The sequence below is a fragment of the Monomorium pharaonis genome, chromosome 1 (assembly GCF_013373865.1).
Source record: "Monomorium pharaonis isolate MP-MQ-018 chromosome 1, ASM1337386v2, whole genome shotgun sequence".
Classification (NCBI taxonomy): domain Eukaryota; kingdom Metazoa; phylum Arthropoda; class Insecta; order Hymenoptera; family Formicidae; genus Monomorium; species Monomorium pharaonis.
Window position 1 is genome coordinate 34,717,452 of NC_050467.1, and position 17,950 is coordinate 34,735,401.

Here is a 17,950-nt window from a genome sequence, read left to right on the forward strand (position 1 = left end):
TTTGCCAAGGTCTCAATTTCTCTCAAAAAAAGACAGGTACTTTAGTAAAAAATATTACGAAAGAAAGTGTGTGAGAAGGGGAGAAAGGCTATGCGATATAAACAATACATAGAATATGCGATGTATTTAATTTTGACGAGTGTTTGTAGTAATTACATTATTAAGTAATCGTTTTATATCATTTGAAATATAAACAATTGCACTGTAAATGTTATCGTTTAAAATGTTACCATTGTAAACTAAAGTTTTATATTCTCCAGAATATAATATATTAAATTATGATTTAAAATGTGTTTTATTTGTAAATATTAATTAATAAATATATAAAAATATAGATATCTAAAAGGATTTCTACAACTGGTCTTCAAGATATATAAAAGACATCTATAAAATATCTTATATAGGTCTTTCAGATTTCTAAAAGAAATCTTTTAGATATCTTTAAGTATTATTTAAGATGTCTTTCAGATTTCTTCAAGATGTCTTTTAGAAATCTAAAAAACATCTTTTTGTCTATATGGGTAAAAGACTGTTTAAATGGAAAGAGTGTATGTATGCCTCAGGAGATGAAGTAACATTCACAATAATTTTATAATGTGTATGTCAGCGACAGATATCATTGACGAAACTGTGCATTTGTGCGATACTATTGATACCAAAGGTAATAGCCATACCGCGGAGTACTTGCTAAATTGGCAGTTGCAAAGTGAGAAATTTTGTAACTGACAATGCAGCAAATATTCGTAAAATGAGAGAACAATTGGCAACATGTGAAGAACTTAACATGCCTGACATTATTACTTATGGATGCTCCGCACATATTTTAAATCTTCTTGCGCACAACATTGAAATTCCAGGAATCAAAGGACACATAAAAAAATTATGAAATATTTTTGAAACACGCATTTTGCTGCTGCTAAGTATAAAAAAGGAGGTAGAAAAGCTTTAATGATGCCACAAGATGTTTAATGAAATACCTTGGCCGACTGTCTGGAATCATACATTAGTAACTGGCATATTTTGTCTAAAGTTTGCACTAATTCATAGCAATTAGCTCGGATATTTCATCAAAAGTTAACGATATGAATTTAAAAATTAAAGCAACGCATTATTTGGAAAGACTAAAAGTAATTTCAGTCGCTTTAGACAAAATTCAACGAGAATGCCGTACAATTGGTGAGGCCATAAAAATTTGGAAAGCAGTAACAAACCATTAAACAAAACAATTTTTTGGAGTCTGATTGTGTTTCTACAGCGTTTTGAAATGACAATAACGCCTGCACATTATTTAATAAATTTGCTAGATCATCGATTTAGAGGACTTCAGTTAAGCTAAGAACAAATAGGTGAAGCAATGGAATATGTCAATACATACCACCCTGCAGCTACGCCTGACATATGCCCTAATGTCTTATCGAGCAAAAACTTCTCCGTTCAAAAATTATTTTTTTTTCTAAGGAATATATTAAAAATGTTAAGCCGATAACACGGTGGCTTACGCTAAAAAATAATATCAGTATAGTAACGTTTGACTTCGTAATACAACTCCATACAGCAATTGCTTCTTCTGCTGGCATAGAAAAGCTGTTCTCAGCTTTTGGTTTAGGGCACACAAAACTGAGAAACAAATTAGGCGTAGAAAAAGCTTCAAAATTAGTAACAATTTTAAAGGCACTCAACAAAAAAGGTGAAGTTGATTAAACTGAACATGAAATTGAGACTGAGTCTGTATAATTATAATCTGAGCTTTTAAAAAAGTATTTTTTAGTTGAGTAATAAAAAAAAACTACTATTCTTTATTAATATATATAAAACTATATTCTTTAATTTATATATTTCATTATTATAATTTATTAAATTTAAAGTAAATTTAGATAAAAATATACTTGATATTTGATATGCATTATATGCAATGACTGCAATGCACCCGGGAAAAAAAGTTTATATCTAATTATGTATAATTATATCATATTATATATAATTACATATAATAAGATCAATTTATACATTAATTTATATATAATTATATCAAAATATTTATAATTTTATAACAAATTATGCAACATTGTATTTTTGAGTGGATAATTATATATAATTGTATCAAAATATTTATAACTCCATATTGAATTATACAACATTTTATTAAAATTACTTTTCGAGTAAATAAATATATATAATTATATCAAGATATTTATAAACCCATATTAAATTATACAGCATTATATTAAAATTCTTTTTTGATTAAATAATTATATATAATTATATCAAAATATTTATAACTCCATATCATATTATTTAAAGTTGTATTAGAATTTTTTCAATTTAAATTATATACAAATTTATATATAATTGTATCAAATTAGATATAATTATATATATATACTTTTATGTTTGATTAAAAAATATATATATATATATAATAATGTGTTTGCATTAAATTTGCATAAAAATACCATTTTTATATTATAGAATAAGTAATTTAATTTTCATATATGTATGCGCGCGTACACAGAGTTTATCGTTCACATAATTGAAGCACAGAAATAGCACAGAGATTCAAAAAGAACTCAATAATATGTCATCAATTATGAATTCTTATTAAGATGCAAAAAGAATTATTTTTATAAAAAAGTTCTTAAAAAGAATTCATAATTGGTGACATAATAGGTGACACACAATTGAATTCTTTTTGAACTCTCTGTGCTATCTGGGAAGTTTAATTTCTATTGAATATTAAATTTTATTCTAATATATTAATATTCAGATAAATTTTAATTAAAAAAATTTTTTTATTAATAATGTTGATTTATTTTATTGCACAATTTGAGCAATATTTTTTAATATATGTATAAAATATTTTATATAAAAATGTTTATGTAAATGAATACAAGTATAAATAAATAATCTTTTATTCATAAAAATATATTTTAATTTACCACAAAAATGTGATCCATTAAATGGACCCATTAAAAATTTGATCTAATTGTATTTAAAAACATATAATTATACCTAATTATGTGTGCATATACACCGAGAGAAAAGTGTCTTGTATTTGCAATTATAATTGCATAGTAAAATAATTATAGTTGCAAATATAATTTTTATAGCGTTTATTGCTATAATGTTAGTGTAAATAACCACCATATATGTATAGTAGTGCCAAACAGGGTAAAAATTTTACTATAAATTATAATAATTTAAAATAATAATATAGTAGAATATCAAATAGAAGTAGTCAATCGAATTAACCATTTTTATATAATAAATGCAATCACAATTATGGTAAATGTAATTAAATTCCTAACATTCTATATTATATAAATTTAAAAAGTATGTAGTTCGCAGATTGCCGCTAGGCGACGCACGCGGCACCTTTCTCCTAATGCAATTTACACTCCAAAGACTACATAAGTAGACCACCCACGGTGACAGAAACCGGATCAACCTATGCTATCGTAGTGAGCTTTCGGGACATATGTATTTTTTATTACATCTTAAAGACACATCTTAGCTGTTATGGCTAAATTTTAGCTTCGGTAACGAATCCTTTTTAAGAAAATTTATTAAATCCGAAAAAACTTCTCTCTGCCCGGGAAAAAATGTATATATCTAATTATATACAATTTTGTATCAGGTCAAAACATTCAAAACGATGCACTGGTGTCTGCATACATCCAATGCACTGAACTGGCACCGTTAAAATATCTCGTGCCACTTAGTGCGCACTGAGTGCGCACTACGCGAGTGTCGTGCGGTCAAACGAACACGTGACACTAGCCAAGTGCGCATTGGCACTGCCAATCGAACACGCTCCTGATACTGAGTGCAGCCAGTGCATCCCAATCGAAAACGCTATTAACTTCACTTTGGTTTTTCTCCGCGACACACATGTATGTATGTACGCACGGTACGAAATCTCGCGACTGTATTTAGTTTACTTAATAAATGTAAGTTATTTCTTTTATACAAACTAAAGAACCGTTGTAGTTTTTTGCACCACACAATTTCCATCAATTTTAAAACGCTAAAATGTAAATGTAAAATCATTAAATATTCACTAAGTAGTCTTTATTGTAATGACTGTTATTTAATATCCAAAAATAAATATTTTGCTAAATTATAAAATAATACCCATCTTCATTTTTAATTTTTATTTTAGTATTTACATCTGTATATTTATATCTTTATATTTATGTGCTACATAAATAATATAGATAAAAAACTGAACAAAAACATTTTTGCAACATACACATCTATTAGTTTTTGTTTTTTTTTTGCATTTTTTTCTAAATATTCTAAATAATTACATGTTTTTAATTGCAATGTTTTAAACAGTTCTAAACTGTTTAAAACAAAAATAGGTAATTGTGGAGGAAAGGGGCTTACTCTCCGATTTGGCTGTAATTACACTATTTTGTGTATTTCGGTGCGTAGAACACGAATCTGCAAGAAAAAAGTGTCGCTCTGCCCCGCGAGACGAGATATTAATTGTTAAAGTTCACTATTTGACAGGTTATGAAATCTGTCATATCGACGAAATGTTGCGACTGAACATGGTTCCGTGGCCATATATTTTGATTGAAAAAGAATTAATATATTCTCAGAAAACGCGTGGGCGGGGGAGGGGCTCCGCCCCTCCCCCTGCACCCCCTCCCCATAATTTTTTCTAACCTAACCCACACACTTTAAAGTCGATATTTGGTTAATGCGAAAATATTGAAAATAAACAGCGTGGAAAGTCGCAAACCTATTTGGTACTGTACAAGCGTGGAAAAGTTATTAAGCACTAAAGTTGACAGTTGCGTGGTTAGGATTTCTGTCATTTCGACATGATGCATACGTATTTAATCATGCGCAGTGACGTAAATCGCGCGAAATTTAAACTATGATGTTGAGTAGGTGGTCATAATTGAATAGGTCACGTGCCAGTTGTCCGATAGGTAAGTCAACAATTTGAAATGATTTTCTTTTGTTTTATCATAAGCCACCGTACATACGTTTCATTAGTTTACTAGTTTACTAGTCAAAATGCAGCTGCACAAGTTTTTAGCTATAACACATGATAGAGAGAAATTAATTGATTTTTTAATCAAAAATAATATTATAAGTGATGAAATGCTTTGTCCAAAGTGCAATAACAATTTAAAATTAAACAGAAGTAACCTATCATTTCGTTGCCAAAAAGCATTTTATAAAAAAAATATGCATAAGAAATATGTGAAAAACCAATGTGCTTTTAAAGCAAGTGCAAAATTAGATACTTGGTTTAGTAAATCTAAATTAAGTTTGGAAACAATATGCAGATTAAATGCATACTTTATTATGTTAAGGCCTCCTCGACAAGATTTCTTATGCACAGAATTACAAATTACTTCTAAATCGGTTGTTGATTGGGCTTCCTTTTGCCGTGAAGTAAGTATAATTTAATACATGTTTTATATGTTTTATATACATGTAATATATTACATATTTTAATTTTAATACATGAATTTTATGTTAAGTTAATATATTGATATGTTAAATATACTATTTGTGAAATTTATAAAATAAAATGTAGGTTTATTTATACACTGGGCCGAAAAAAATAGTACTAAACTTGGAGGACCTAATACTATTGTTGAGATAGACGAAGCAAAAATCGGCAAGAGGAAATACAATTGTGGCCGAATAGTTAAAGGCAATTGGATCTTCGGCGGATACGAGCGTAATACTTGCAGAGTTTTTCTTGTGCCAGTTCCAGATCGCACAGAAAAAACTCTTCTTAATTTAATAAAAGAATGGATCCTTCTTGGAACAACAATCATGTCAGATTGTTGGAAATCCTATGATTGTTTAAATAGAAAGGGTTTCCAACATCTGAAAGTGAATTATTCTTTGAACTTTGTTGATCCAGATACCGGCAAGTAGAAACGTTTAAATATTCTTACAAATTAAACAATATTAAATGTAATATATTTTGACTTTTTATATATGCAAGAAGCCATACTCAACATATAGAACGCGTTTAAAGAGAAGTGAGAAGTAATATCCCACGGTATGGGACTAGCTCTGCACACTTAGAAAGATATTTAGCAGAATTTCTCTTCAAACGCGCTCATAAATATGAAGAACTTAAAGAGTTTTTTCCGTGTGATTGCGGAACTGTATCCACCGAAGACTACCAATGAAGATGTCTTGGAGGCTGAAACAAAATAAGTTTTTTATTAACATTTGCTAAACCATGTTCTAAATTTTGTATTTGTTTTAAAGGCATAATGTTTTTTCATATATTTCTCATATTTTTTTAATAAAATACTCTTTGACAACGAAATAATAAGTTATTTCTGTTTTTTTTTAACTGTTACTGCACTTTGAACAATGCATTTTATAACTTATAAGATTATTCTTGATTAAATAATTTAATCGACATTTTAAATTGTTATTTCTACCACTAACAATTCCTACCACGCTACTATGAAAATAGTTTGTTTTTAGTTAAAGCAGAGAATACTTTGTTTCGCGTGAAACAAGATTGTCTTCTTCAGTATTACCTTAATATATTCTCAGAAAACGCGTGGGCGGGGGAAGGCTCCGCCCCTCCCCCTGCACCCCCTTCCGTGATTTTTTCTAACCTAACCCACACATTTTAAAATCGATATTTGGTTAATGTAAAAACATTTGCTTTAAGTAAAGCACTGATATCATGTATCGTATTTATAAAACGTAAAATAAACGACATCCATGCTTGTACAGTACCACATAGGTTTGCGACTTTCCACGCTGTTCATTTTCAATATTTTCGCATTAACCAAATATCGACTTTAAAATGTGTGGGTTAGGTTAGAAAAAATCACGGGGAGGGGGTGCAGGGGGCTCCGCCCCTCCCCCGCCCACGCGTTTTTTGAGAATATATTAATTCTTTTTCAATCAAAATATATGACCACGAGACCATGTTCAGTCGCAACATTTCGTCGATATGACAGATTTCATAACCTGTCAAATAGTAAACTTTAACAATTAATATCTTGTCTTGCGGAGCAGAGCGACACTTTTTTCTTGCAGATTCGTGTTCTACGCATCGAAATACACAAAATAGTGTAATTACAGCCAAATCGGAGAGTAAGCCCTTTTCCTCCACAATTACCCAAAAATATTTAAAACAGTGTCCATTGTTTTAAACAAGTTTTAATCAGACAGTTTTAAACAAATTGTTTAAAACATGCCAACCTTACTTATGTGAGGCAAACTAAAAGGCAATTAAAGAACAAAACTGACATTAGAAAGACCACGGGTTCTTCATCACCAACTATCGAATTAAAAATAAGTATAAATTTAAATAGAACAAAATAAGAATTATAGATAAAGAACCTTCTATAATAAAAAGATCCATATCTGGAATAATTCATATAAAAAGACAGAATTATGGATTAAATAAGCAGAGCAACACAGATCTATTACCAGATTGTTATTTGCTGGTTTTTGACTTGAGAATCCTTATTTAAAACCTCACTACGTGTCAAAGAATCATAGGCTCACAACCACAATACAGATTATTCCATCGAACGCAACACAAATGAGCAATTCAAATTAACGAAAAATACGGGATAAGCTAAAGCCATTATAATCTTTCCAATTCACAGATATGATAATAATAAAAAAAATCTTAATTGCTACGTTTGCAAAATATAAAAAATTGAGAAAATATTTCAACTATTAAAAAATTGAGATGTATCACAAACTGTAATAGAGAGATTCAAAGGTAAATGTGCGTATATAATCTGCACTACAAAATAAAATCCTAGGTAAATTTGTGAGATGCATTTATATAGTAACAATATTATTTGAAATATTGAGTCACTATATAAACAAATATGACAAAACGTTTGATAATAATTATAAACATTTTGTTATAATTACATTATTTTGTTACCTTACATTTAATTGAAACCATTTCACTAAGGCTCTGAATAATTATTGTCAAGGCTGGATTATTATAACCTTAAGTTTTTTTCAGTGTAATTATGACAGAAGACGAATCTTTTTTTATTTTGTTTAGATAATTGTTTCGAATCACAGCTCCACCTCCAAATGGGCTGAAATTTTTTTGTAATGGCTTGTTATGGTTAAAAAGTAATGTAAATAACAATTTTTAGTCGGGAGAAGTACAAAAAAAAACTTATGAACAAAAAAAATACAGCAAATTGAGCATACTTTATGGCCATACTATATGCATATTTTTTAGTGATTTTTCGATAGGTTCGCGAAATTTTAACTGAAAATATAAATAGTATACAATTTACAAACGAGAAGGACAAATTTTATTGTAAATTTTATTCCACATTAATCAGAAAACAATGATACATTTAAAAATTTTTTTTGTTTATAAATTTTTTTTTGTACTTTCCCCGACTTAAAATTATTATTTATATTACTCTCTAAGCATAAGAAGTCATTACAAAAAATATCAGCCTATTTGAAGGTGGAACTGTGATTCGGAATAATTAACTTTTTTTATTCCGTACCATATTACACTGTAGAAATAATTGTATAAAATCCGCATATTTATAATTGTAGTACAGAAAAGTATGATAACATAATAAATTCAAATAACATTTGATTCTGGCAGCAAGTGTATTTTTTTACTGTAACTGCTAAATTTTAACTAATAAATTTAGTAAAAAAATATGGATAGATTAATAGTCAACAATAAACTAATAAATTTAGTTTTGGCAGAAACAATATTAGCTGTTCCTATTTTAAGGACATATCTGAGCTGACATGGCTATATTATAGCTTCGGTGACGAATTCTTTTTCTGCGCGTAATACGAAGCACTATTACGAAACTGTTATACTTGACAAAAAACATTTTTTGTTCATATATTTATTTTCAAAATTTTATTTTTTGCTTTTGTTAAATAGATATAATACTAAAACATGGTAATATGTTAATATAGACAACCATTCTCTATTGTTACAAAAAAAAAACCATATTTGATATAAAATACACATAACATGGAACATTTTAAAAGATTGTCAAAAATGAAGAAATGGATCTTTTTTAAGAAATAATCCTAAAATTGAGAAACTTTAAATTATATTTTAAAAAAATAACTTGTACTCGACGTTACAATTTTCGTACATAGCCTTACCATCCAACTGATTAACCGGTTGATGAATAATTAATTAAAAGATTGTTTTAATTGCGATAAAAGGATCTACATATTTTAATTTATAAAAACCGAAGAATTTTCTCAATGTTACATACTAAAGATATCTGGAAAATGAATATTTTTTTAATTTTATTTATTAATTTGCACAATGCGATGCGCGTTAACTACTTGTTAGCTCGATAACAACACGTTTTTTTTTTTTAATATAAAAAAGTAAAAAGCGACAAACAAGATCTAAAATACAACACCTAAAAAATTTGTATAAAAACACCAAAAAATTAATTTTGATTAAAGATGTATATTTATTTTATTTAAAAGTGTAAAAAAAATATCTTTTATGTCTTCACATTTTTGCATTAATCTTTTTGTGATTAATTGATTAATTTAGTTTTATCGTTTTAGGTGCGCTGCGAAAAGAGAGAGAAAGAGAGTCGGACTAATTCGCGCGCTAAAATAACAAGCTTTGAATATAACGAATATGATCTCAATCCTTATTTTGATTCTATTTGGTTTATCCTACATGTTAGACAACTAAATGTTGACAAACATTAGTTGAAGCAATCTTCATACACCAGTGGAAACAATATATTGTAACAATTTTTCTTTATTTTTGTTATCTTTGTAATTATTACCGCAAAATAAACAGTATGAAACATGTTCCAAGTACGTATGTTCGTACCATGTTATCCAAGTACGTAATGTACGTAATATGGAAAATATATTAACACCAACCGTATTGGTTGCTGTTAATATATTCTCCATATTACGTGCATTACTTGGATAGGAAAGTTACAGTACATATTAAGAACAAAATAAATTAATGAAAAATTAGTATGGAATATTTACATACAAACATTTATAACAATTGCAACAAAAAAATCGTTAACATCATCTTGTTTGAAATACTTGGCTATTTTAATCCACTTCCGAAATATTTAAATATTAAAAAACAGATGTGCTTTTCCTTCAATAATCAATTCTTAACTAATTCTGAAAACACAATATAACTATTTACAGAGAAGTAATTATATAGTTGTCAATAAATGGTCAATAAAGTTGTCAAAAATCAATTTATCTTTCAAAGTATAGCGAAGTATAGAAATTTCATATTTCGTTTCTATTCTATCCATGTTTGATATATATGTATAAAACTTACGTTTTGATAAAAATATTTTACAAATACTATTTTTGCTGTACATTAATAACACGAAGTAAGAACAATAACCCTTAATTACTAATTTTATCTCTGACGTATTTACATCGTATTGAATGGCGTTTGTACGTTCTTGGCAACGTTTCTTGATTATCACGTATGCGGCAGGTGTAGTAGAAAACAAAAGAGCAATACATCTCAACGAGTTTAATAGTGTATTGTCGCTTGTCGGTTGGCATGTATTGTACTCACCATGGCGCTCCACTTGATCACGATCCAGCGGCACTCCAACTACGGTCGTGTACTAGATAAGGTGTCGATTAAAATTCATGCGGTCCATCGCCGCTATCTTCGACATCGATTATCGCGATTGTGCAAATGTTGAGCTCGTATTATTTCGAATTGATGTTGAATCACAATCAAATGTGTTAATGTAATTTGCATAATGCTGTACTGTACATTGTCTGTCAACTTTGAACTGAAAATATTTAAAACATGTTTGTGTTATATTTTATGTAAAAGTATGTCAGAATAAAATATAAAAATATAAGTTTTCAAGCAAGTTGCAGTTCAGAAACACAAAATTTACATTAATTATTTTAAATTTACAATTTATATTTAAAAAACTTGTATTATATATTATATAAAATATATACATATATTAAATCATCGTTTTTATAAATTTTTTATAAATTAAGAAAAACAGTATGTTTTTAAAACACAAAGAGAAAGGTTTTTTTAATTTTTTACTAAAATTTATTAAAAATAAAGAAATATATGCTTTAATAGTCAAACAAAACTTTATTTAAAGAAACAAATATGATTGTTTGATCATTTATTAACAATACTATTTAATACAATAAAATCATACTTTTTTAGTTAATAAAGATAACGTTTTATATAATTATTAATATTATATATTTAAATATTATCAGCAAATTTAATTGAAATATAATAAAAACTAACACTTTGAAAAATAGGATCTCATGTTACCTTCCATGTCTCTGCGCTGGCAGAAATTATTTTCATCGAATTAAATGACGCACCAGCTATAGACGAAAATGTCAAATAGCGATAACGATTCACGTTGGGACGCTATTTTCTGAGAGATCGATCAAAAAGGAGAAACGAACGGGGACAAACCCGAGAGAAGAAGGCACAATAGCTCTTGCCGCCCGTCGCTTCGTCGTTACGACTATGAAGAGAGGTGGATCGCCGACACACTCTCCCTCTCTTTCTCTCTCTCTCTCTCTCTCTCTCTCTCTCTCTCTCTCTCTCTCTCTCTCTCTCTCTCTCTCTCTCTCTCTCTCCCCTCTCTCTTTCCTCTTCTTCCGTCTGTCCTTTCTTTCACATCTCCGAGGAGTAACTAACTGAACGAGAGCTCAGATAGAGGGTGTTAAGGTAATGCTCCATTAGTATGTGGCGCCCGTAGTAGCACGACCACATAAGATTGTCGAACTGCGGTTTGTCCTGGCCATCCCTTTGACCGTACCTATGTATCTCTGGTACACACTCACACCCACGTGCCCTGTGATGACAGGAGAGGACCTGTCAATAGCCGGCTTGTTACGGCGGCAATGATCGGCCTAACTAACGGGAAAGATCCATCCGGACGCGCTGGATTTTTTTTGGAATGGGTGTCAGGCGCTGGACACGCATGTCAACAGTGTCTTTCCCTTTATAAGACAGCCGGACACGTTCAATCTGATTCCAACCTTCCTGCAAAATTTATATATACATACATACATACATACATACATACATATATATATATATATATATATATATATATATATATATATATATACACACACACACACACGCGCGCGCGCGCGCGTTTAACTCATATCTTATAGCGACTCAAATTATAACTCATATATTACAGAAAAAATGTTAATAAGTTTTAAAAATAATAGATAAACCTTAAAATAATTTTATATAGTTTTCGAACATTTACCTTTATGAATCATTATATCTTATTTTAAAATTGCATGATAAATATAAATCGGTGTGTAACACAAATATAATTATTAAGAAGAGTTCTGAAGAAAAGCATGACAAAAATAAAAACAGTTGCATAAGTATTTATTTTTACGTTAAAGAAAAATTATATTCTTGTATTTGTTTTTTTATTTCTAGTTGTATATTAGCTTACACTACATACAGTCTTGCTCTACAGTAAATTAAATATAAGAACATATTTTATGGAAAAGTTTTGATAAAAATTTATCTTATTATATATAACACTTTTAAAAGTTTATTATTTATTACAACTTCTTCTGCTATCATACATCTTAATCTTTTCACTAAGCTAGCAGAGCTCTACTGTATACAAATAGCTCTGACGTGTTTAATTTTACACTTGATCAACAGTGTGATAAAATCTATTGCTTTACAACATGTAATTCAACATATTTTCAACATTAATATTATAATAAGGGATTAAATTTTAAAATTTACTAAGCTTATCTGGATTTTTTGTTTTATGTCAAACGAATTTTTAATTAAAATATAGCAGAAACTAATAAAAAATCGCAATAGAAAAATGATACCTTTATATGATAATCAGTACTTTCTAAATTTCATAGAGTGAAAATACTGCTGCTATAATTTTTCAAATGGTTTTCATCTCTGATAAAAGTTAAAATTTATTTTATAAAAATAAATGTGATAAAGAGAAACTATATAGAGATAAAAGAAGAGATATTGCAAATGGTATACGATTGCTGGGTTTGTAAAAATGACAAGGAGTCACCTTTAGTTGAGTTCTAAACGGATCACATGAGACGCGTGCGTGACAAAAACCTAGATTGCTTATCACTCTGCGACATCAAGTATCGCAAGACCACCTCGCGATCGCTTTCCATCTCTGTCGCCTTCCTTCCGAGAACCATCCGGATAGCTACAATGTTCTTGCATCATATCGCTATAACAGTCCGACCGGACAATATTCATCTGAGAGAAGATATCTTAATATTTTGACTCGGAAATGCGAAACCATTCAGTCGATTAACATACAAATTAATCTCATCCCTGTTACAAAAATTTCAATAAAATTTTAGTGAAACTTTAATGAACTTGATGTTTGATTAAATTTGATAAAATTTCAATGAATATGCAACAATGGATGCAACGAAAATTTAATTATATTTCGCTGAAAAGATTTTTTTCTACATAATAAAGAACAGATAAAATTTTAATAAAGATTCAATAAAAATATAATAAAATTTGAAGGATTATTACTATTTAATGAAAAAAAGAAGGAAAGTTTATTGAAATTATAATATGAAATAAATTTTAGATAAAATTGCAGTAAAAAATTGCAGATATTCTGTATTGACAAATTAATGACTTATTTAAACTTCTGTAATCTATTATTGTGATATTATTATAAGTTTGTTGTTTTTTTATAAAGTTTTGTTGAAACGTTAATAAAAACATTGCTGATCAAAATGTTCCAAAATGAAAATCAAATTCAATGTCGTAGTATTTAAATTTTTCTAGCAGAGATTATTTATTCTTTAACAAAGTAAAAGATTTTGCTATAGAAAATTATTATAACAATCTTTAATTATCTAAATGTAAATCTCGTATAATATAATGTAGTTTTATAAAGTTTTTACAAAATGGTACTGATGGTGAGATGTCCTTGTAAAAAGAAAACGATGTTTAAAAATTTATAAATGAAAGGTATTTGTTAAATTTCTATGATGACAGACCGTATTCGCGCTATTACTTCGTTATTGATTCGTGTTTGAAGCGTTGCGGAAAAAAAAAAGGAAAGTATTACAGTGCGCTCCTTTAAGAAAAAGAGAGAGAAAAAAGGAGAGAGAAAATCCATTCACTTATCTCGGTTCCAGCAACAAGGATGCAAGTCACCAGCCCTCGGGCGCGGTAGGAAGACATTGATGTGAATTAATGGCAGCTTAAGTCATAGTTAGCGTCTCAGTGTTCTGCGTGTGTCGAGAGAGGGAGTGGGGAGATGTACCCCACAGCGTTGCGGTATTAATTAACGCGACCCCAAAATCTCCTCTTAACCCCTGAACTCTCGTTTAAATGGTATACTGTATCATGAATGCCGTCTCCCCACTTAAGAAGCAACGTGAGAGGGCGAGAAGAAAACGAGAGGAGGAAAGGGAGAGGAGAGACAGGGAGAAGGAGAAAGAGAGAGAGAAAATACCCTATAAATATTATCTACTCTTATGCTCTAATATAAAATTGAGGCGTCTGTTGTGCAATGATAGACGATTACGGAAACATTTTCGAAACCGCACCCCACTGTGTGAGTTTTATCGATCTAACGCGACTAGCAGAGAATTGAATCATTGCGTTTTAATTTTTGTTTTTTAATTACTACAATGTCCATTTAATTTACATTTTTTTGCATTTAGATTTTGCATATTTTATATTTTTATTCTGCTTCAAGATAAAAAATAACATTAAATAAAATAAATTAAAAAAGTAAAACTAAATGTTACTACTTGTAACATTATGAAGTTTATATCATCATACAAATTATATCATATACTTACGTTTACCGTTCCATATTACCCTTGAATAGAATTAGAGTTTCAAAAAGAAAATAAATTATTTAATAAGTGAACTGAATTATATTATTTCTTTTAGACCCTTTATTATTAATAATAGGGTTTTTTTAAACTAATATGCAAATTAATATGCCTTATTCGATCCAGATGCCTAATCTATTTATATCACAAATTTTCTTAATAAAATAAGTTTCATGGTTTAATTTACATCTAAATTCAAAAAGATTGATTACAGGAGAAATTTAAACGTGCAAGAACGCTTTCGAGAAATGAATAGGTTCGAGTGAATAAAAACCTTTACTCTCATACGAAGAAAATGGTTTTGTCGCCGCACCGCGAGGGGAAAAAAGTGAAATTTATAATCCGGAAAAACAATTATGGAGGTCGCGATCGAACGTCAGAGCCGTCGCACCGGACAAAAAACGACTAATATCTTCCGTTTGATTTATACGAGTTCGCGAGCGATGGATCACGCGGCCGGTCGCCGGGAGGAAGGGGGCGAAGCGGGATATTAAATAGAATATTAAAAGATTTAGCACGCAGGAGACAACAGCGTTCGAAGTTCGGCCGAGATCCAGTCGTCTGCAGAACGTGCCGCTGTAGATGCAGAGAAGTTATATGTCTCTTATAAGTCTCTACATATGCGCGAAGGCCAAGAAACGGCGTATCGGCGGAAGAATCATGAAGGCATGGGGACGAAGGCAAGGGATGCCCATTTCAATAAACTGACCGCCATAAATCGTATGTGCTACATACCATGAGCACACATATGTATTTACATGTGCTATTCGCCTATCCATTTACGACGTTCGTATTCTACAAGTTGTATTTACGACGCGTCTGAAAAAAAATTTCTATATAAAGCACGCGAATATTAATTTTCACAAGGTAATATTAAACGCTAAAATGTAAAATGTAAATGGACTAATTCATGCAATATAGATTTAGAAAAAAATGAAACTAATAAATAAATTTTTCTGTTGTATTAAAATTTAAAAAAAAACAGGATATAATAAAAAAATACTTAATTTAGAATTTAATATATGCATGCACACAGAGAAAACTTTTTTAAATTTAATTAATAAACAGTTTATTTGACTATTTCAAATTATATTTCTTTATTTTTAAACAAATTCTCTTTCTAATGACATTAAAGAAAGGTGTCTAATGCATACTGTTATGCGATCAGAATTACTTTTGATTTATGAAGAAACCGTAATAAAGTGTAAAATAAAAATTAAGTTATTTTACATTCTTATACATATAATATATATTTTATATACAATTATATAAATAAATTACCTTCACTAAATAAAATTAGATTACATAACATTTAAAAACAGTTTACATTTGTAATATAATATTATTAATATAATTTTAATAAAAACTTTTATAAAAAACTTTTATTTAAAAATCTTTTAGAATATCTAAAAATTTTTTTGTTACATGTCCAATAATTACATATAAATTTCTAATTTAAAGATAATAAATGACACAAATATGTGATACTGTGATACTTTTTACACTGATTTTAACATTAAAATGTAATTAACAAAAATTCTCTCTAAAATATTGCCAAACTTGTACACAGAAGAAAAGCTGTTATATCAATTAGATCAGTGTAATTGATATTAATATTATTGAAGTAACATCAATATTAATGAACGAAAATTAGCAATAATTGTTTTAATAATAGTGACACTTGGATTAGTAATATCAATGCTTTTGTAAAATGTAATTGAATGATCGATATATTTATATATCTCAATTACATATTTTTTTATTATAATTACATATACAATTAATAGTTTTGTTTATATATAGTTGAATTCTATGTAATTCATATAATTATGTTTGTTGTCAATTCAATTACGTAAAATAATAAAAACAAATCAACCGTGAAGTTGAGGGTACTTTGATTGATACAAATGCATTATTTTGTTAATTTAAATACAATGTATTTAATTTGTATATTTTTTATATATTAGAACAAATCAAGAATTCCTCAGATGTTATATTAACTCCTTATTGCATTTATGTCCAATTATATTTTTAGAAGAAGTGGAAATGTGTTTACATTAATTACATATGGGCTTGATACAATCAACATACGTAATTATTAATGTTGTTGTGTATATGTAGATAAAAAAAATATTAAGTACACGTTTTAATTGTATCAAGCGTATGTATAATTAATATAAAATCTTTTTATTCCCTGTGAATAAATTAATTCATATGATTCAATAATATTGAAGTAAAATAATGGTGTCAAGTAATGGTGTCAATTCAATTACACGCGAAAATTAAAACAAAGCAACCAAAGAGTTAATGCTAATGTAATTTACACAAATGCATTATGGTTGAATAGAAATAAGATGCATTTAATGTTTAATATTGTTGAACATTGGTTCAAACCATTTATGTATTATGTCAGTAATAAATAGGCTTGTGTGGAGTATATTTTATTCTTAAGATGGTATTCTTTTTACTATCCACCGCTATGTGGCGTGTTATCTCGTAAAAAAATGGACTGTCTTTACTAATAATAAAAAAGGTTCGTCAAGAGCGCGAAAGGAAACAAGATTTCGCCATCAACATATAATACTAGGTTGAAATATGTCAATCTAGTATCATAAAAGTGATTGAGGGCAGAATTGTGAAAACTTTTATTTAAAAAAAAATGTTTAAATTAAATTAAATTTGTTTTGGATAAAGTAAAAAAAACTTATTAAAAGAAAAATTAAAATTAATATAAGCACATTTAGTGTTAAACTAATGCAATAGTATTCTTTAATTAAAGAAAATTTTGTTTTTAATTGTGTGTAAAAATGTTTTTAAAACAGTCACTTTTTTATTTTGAAGACAATAATCAATGCTTAATTCAATCATATGTATAAATTATGCAAATATATAACTTATACATTTATCTGTATATTTAATTAAATCAGATATGAATTGCACATGATTAATGAAATTGAAATACAATTATAATGTTTACATTTAGCATTATTACATAATTATGAAGTATTTAATTCTCAACTTTGAAAATTTATTACACTCTGATATGTATTCACTACAATATTATATGTCATTGATTCAA

The 17,950-nt window shown here is 28.5% G+C and overlaps 1 long non-coding RNA gene across 1 annotated transcript; it reads right to left on the minus strand.

The window, feature by feature from the left end:
• Positions 1–11,925: 11,925 nt before the first annotated feature.
• LOC118647980 lies at positions 11,926–13,738 on the minus strand. Its single transcript, XR_004965123.1, has 2 exons — positions 13,059–13,738; positions 11,926–12,022 (listed from the first exon to the last, which is right to left on the minus strand). It is a non-coding gene; the product is annotated as an uncharacterized LOC118647980 (long non-coding RNA).
• Positions 13,739–17,950: the final 4,212 nt, after the last annotated feature.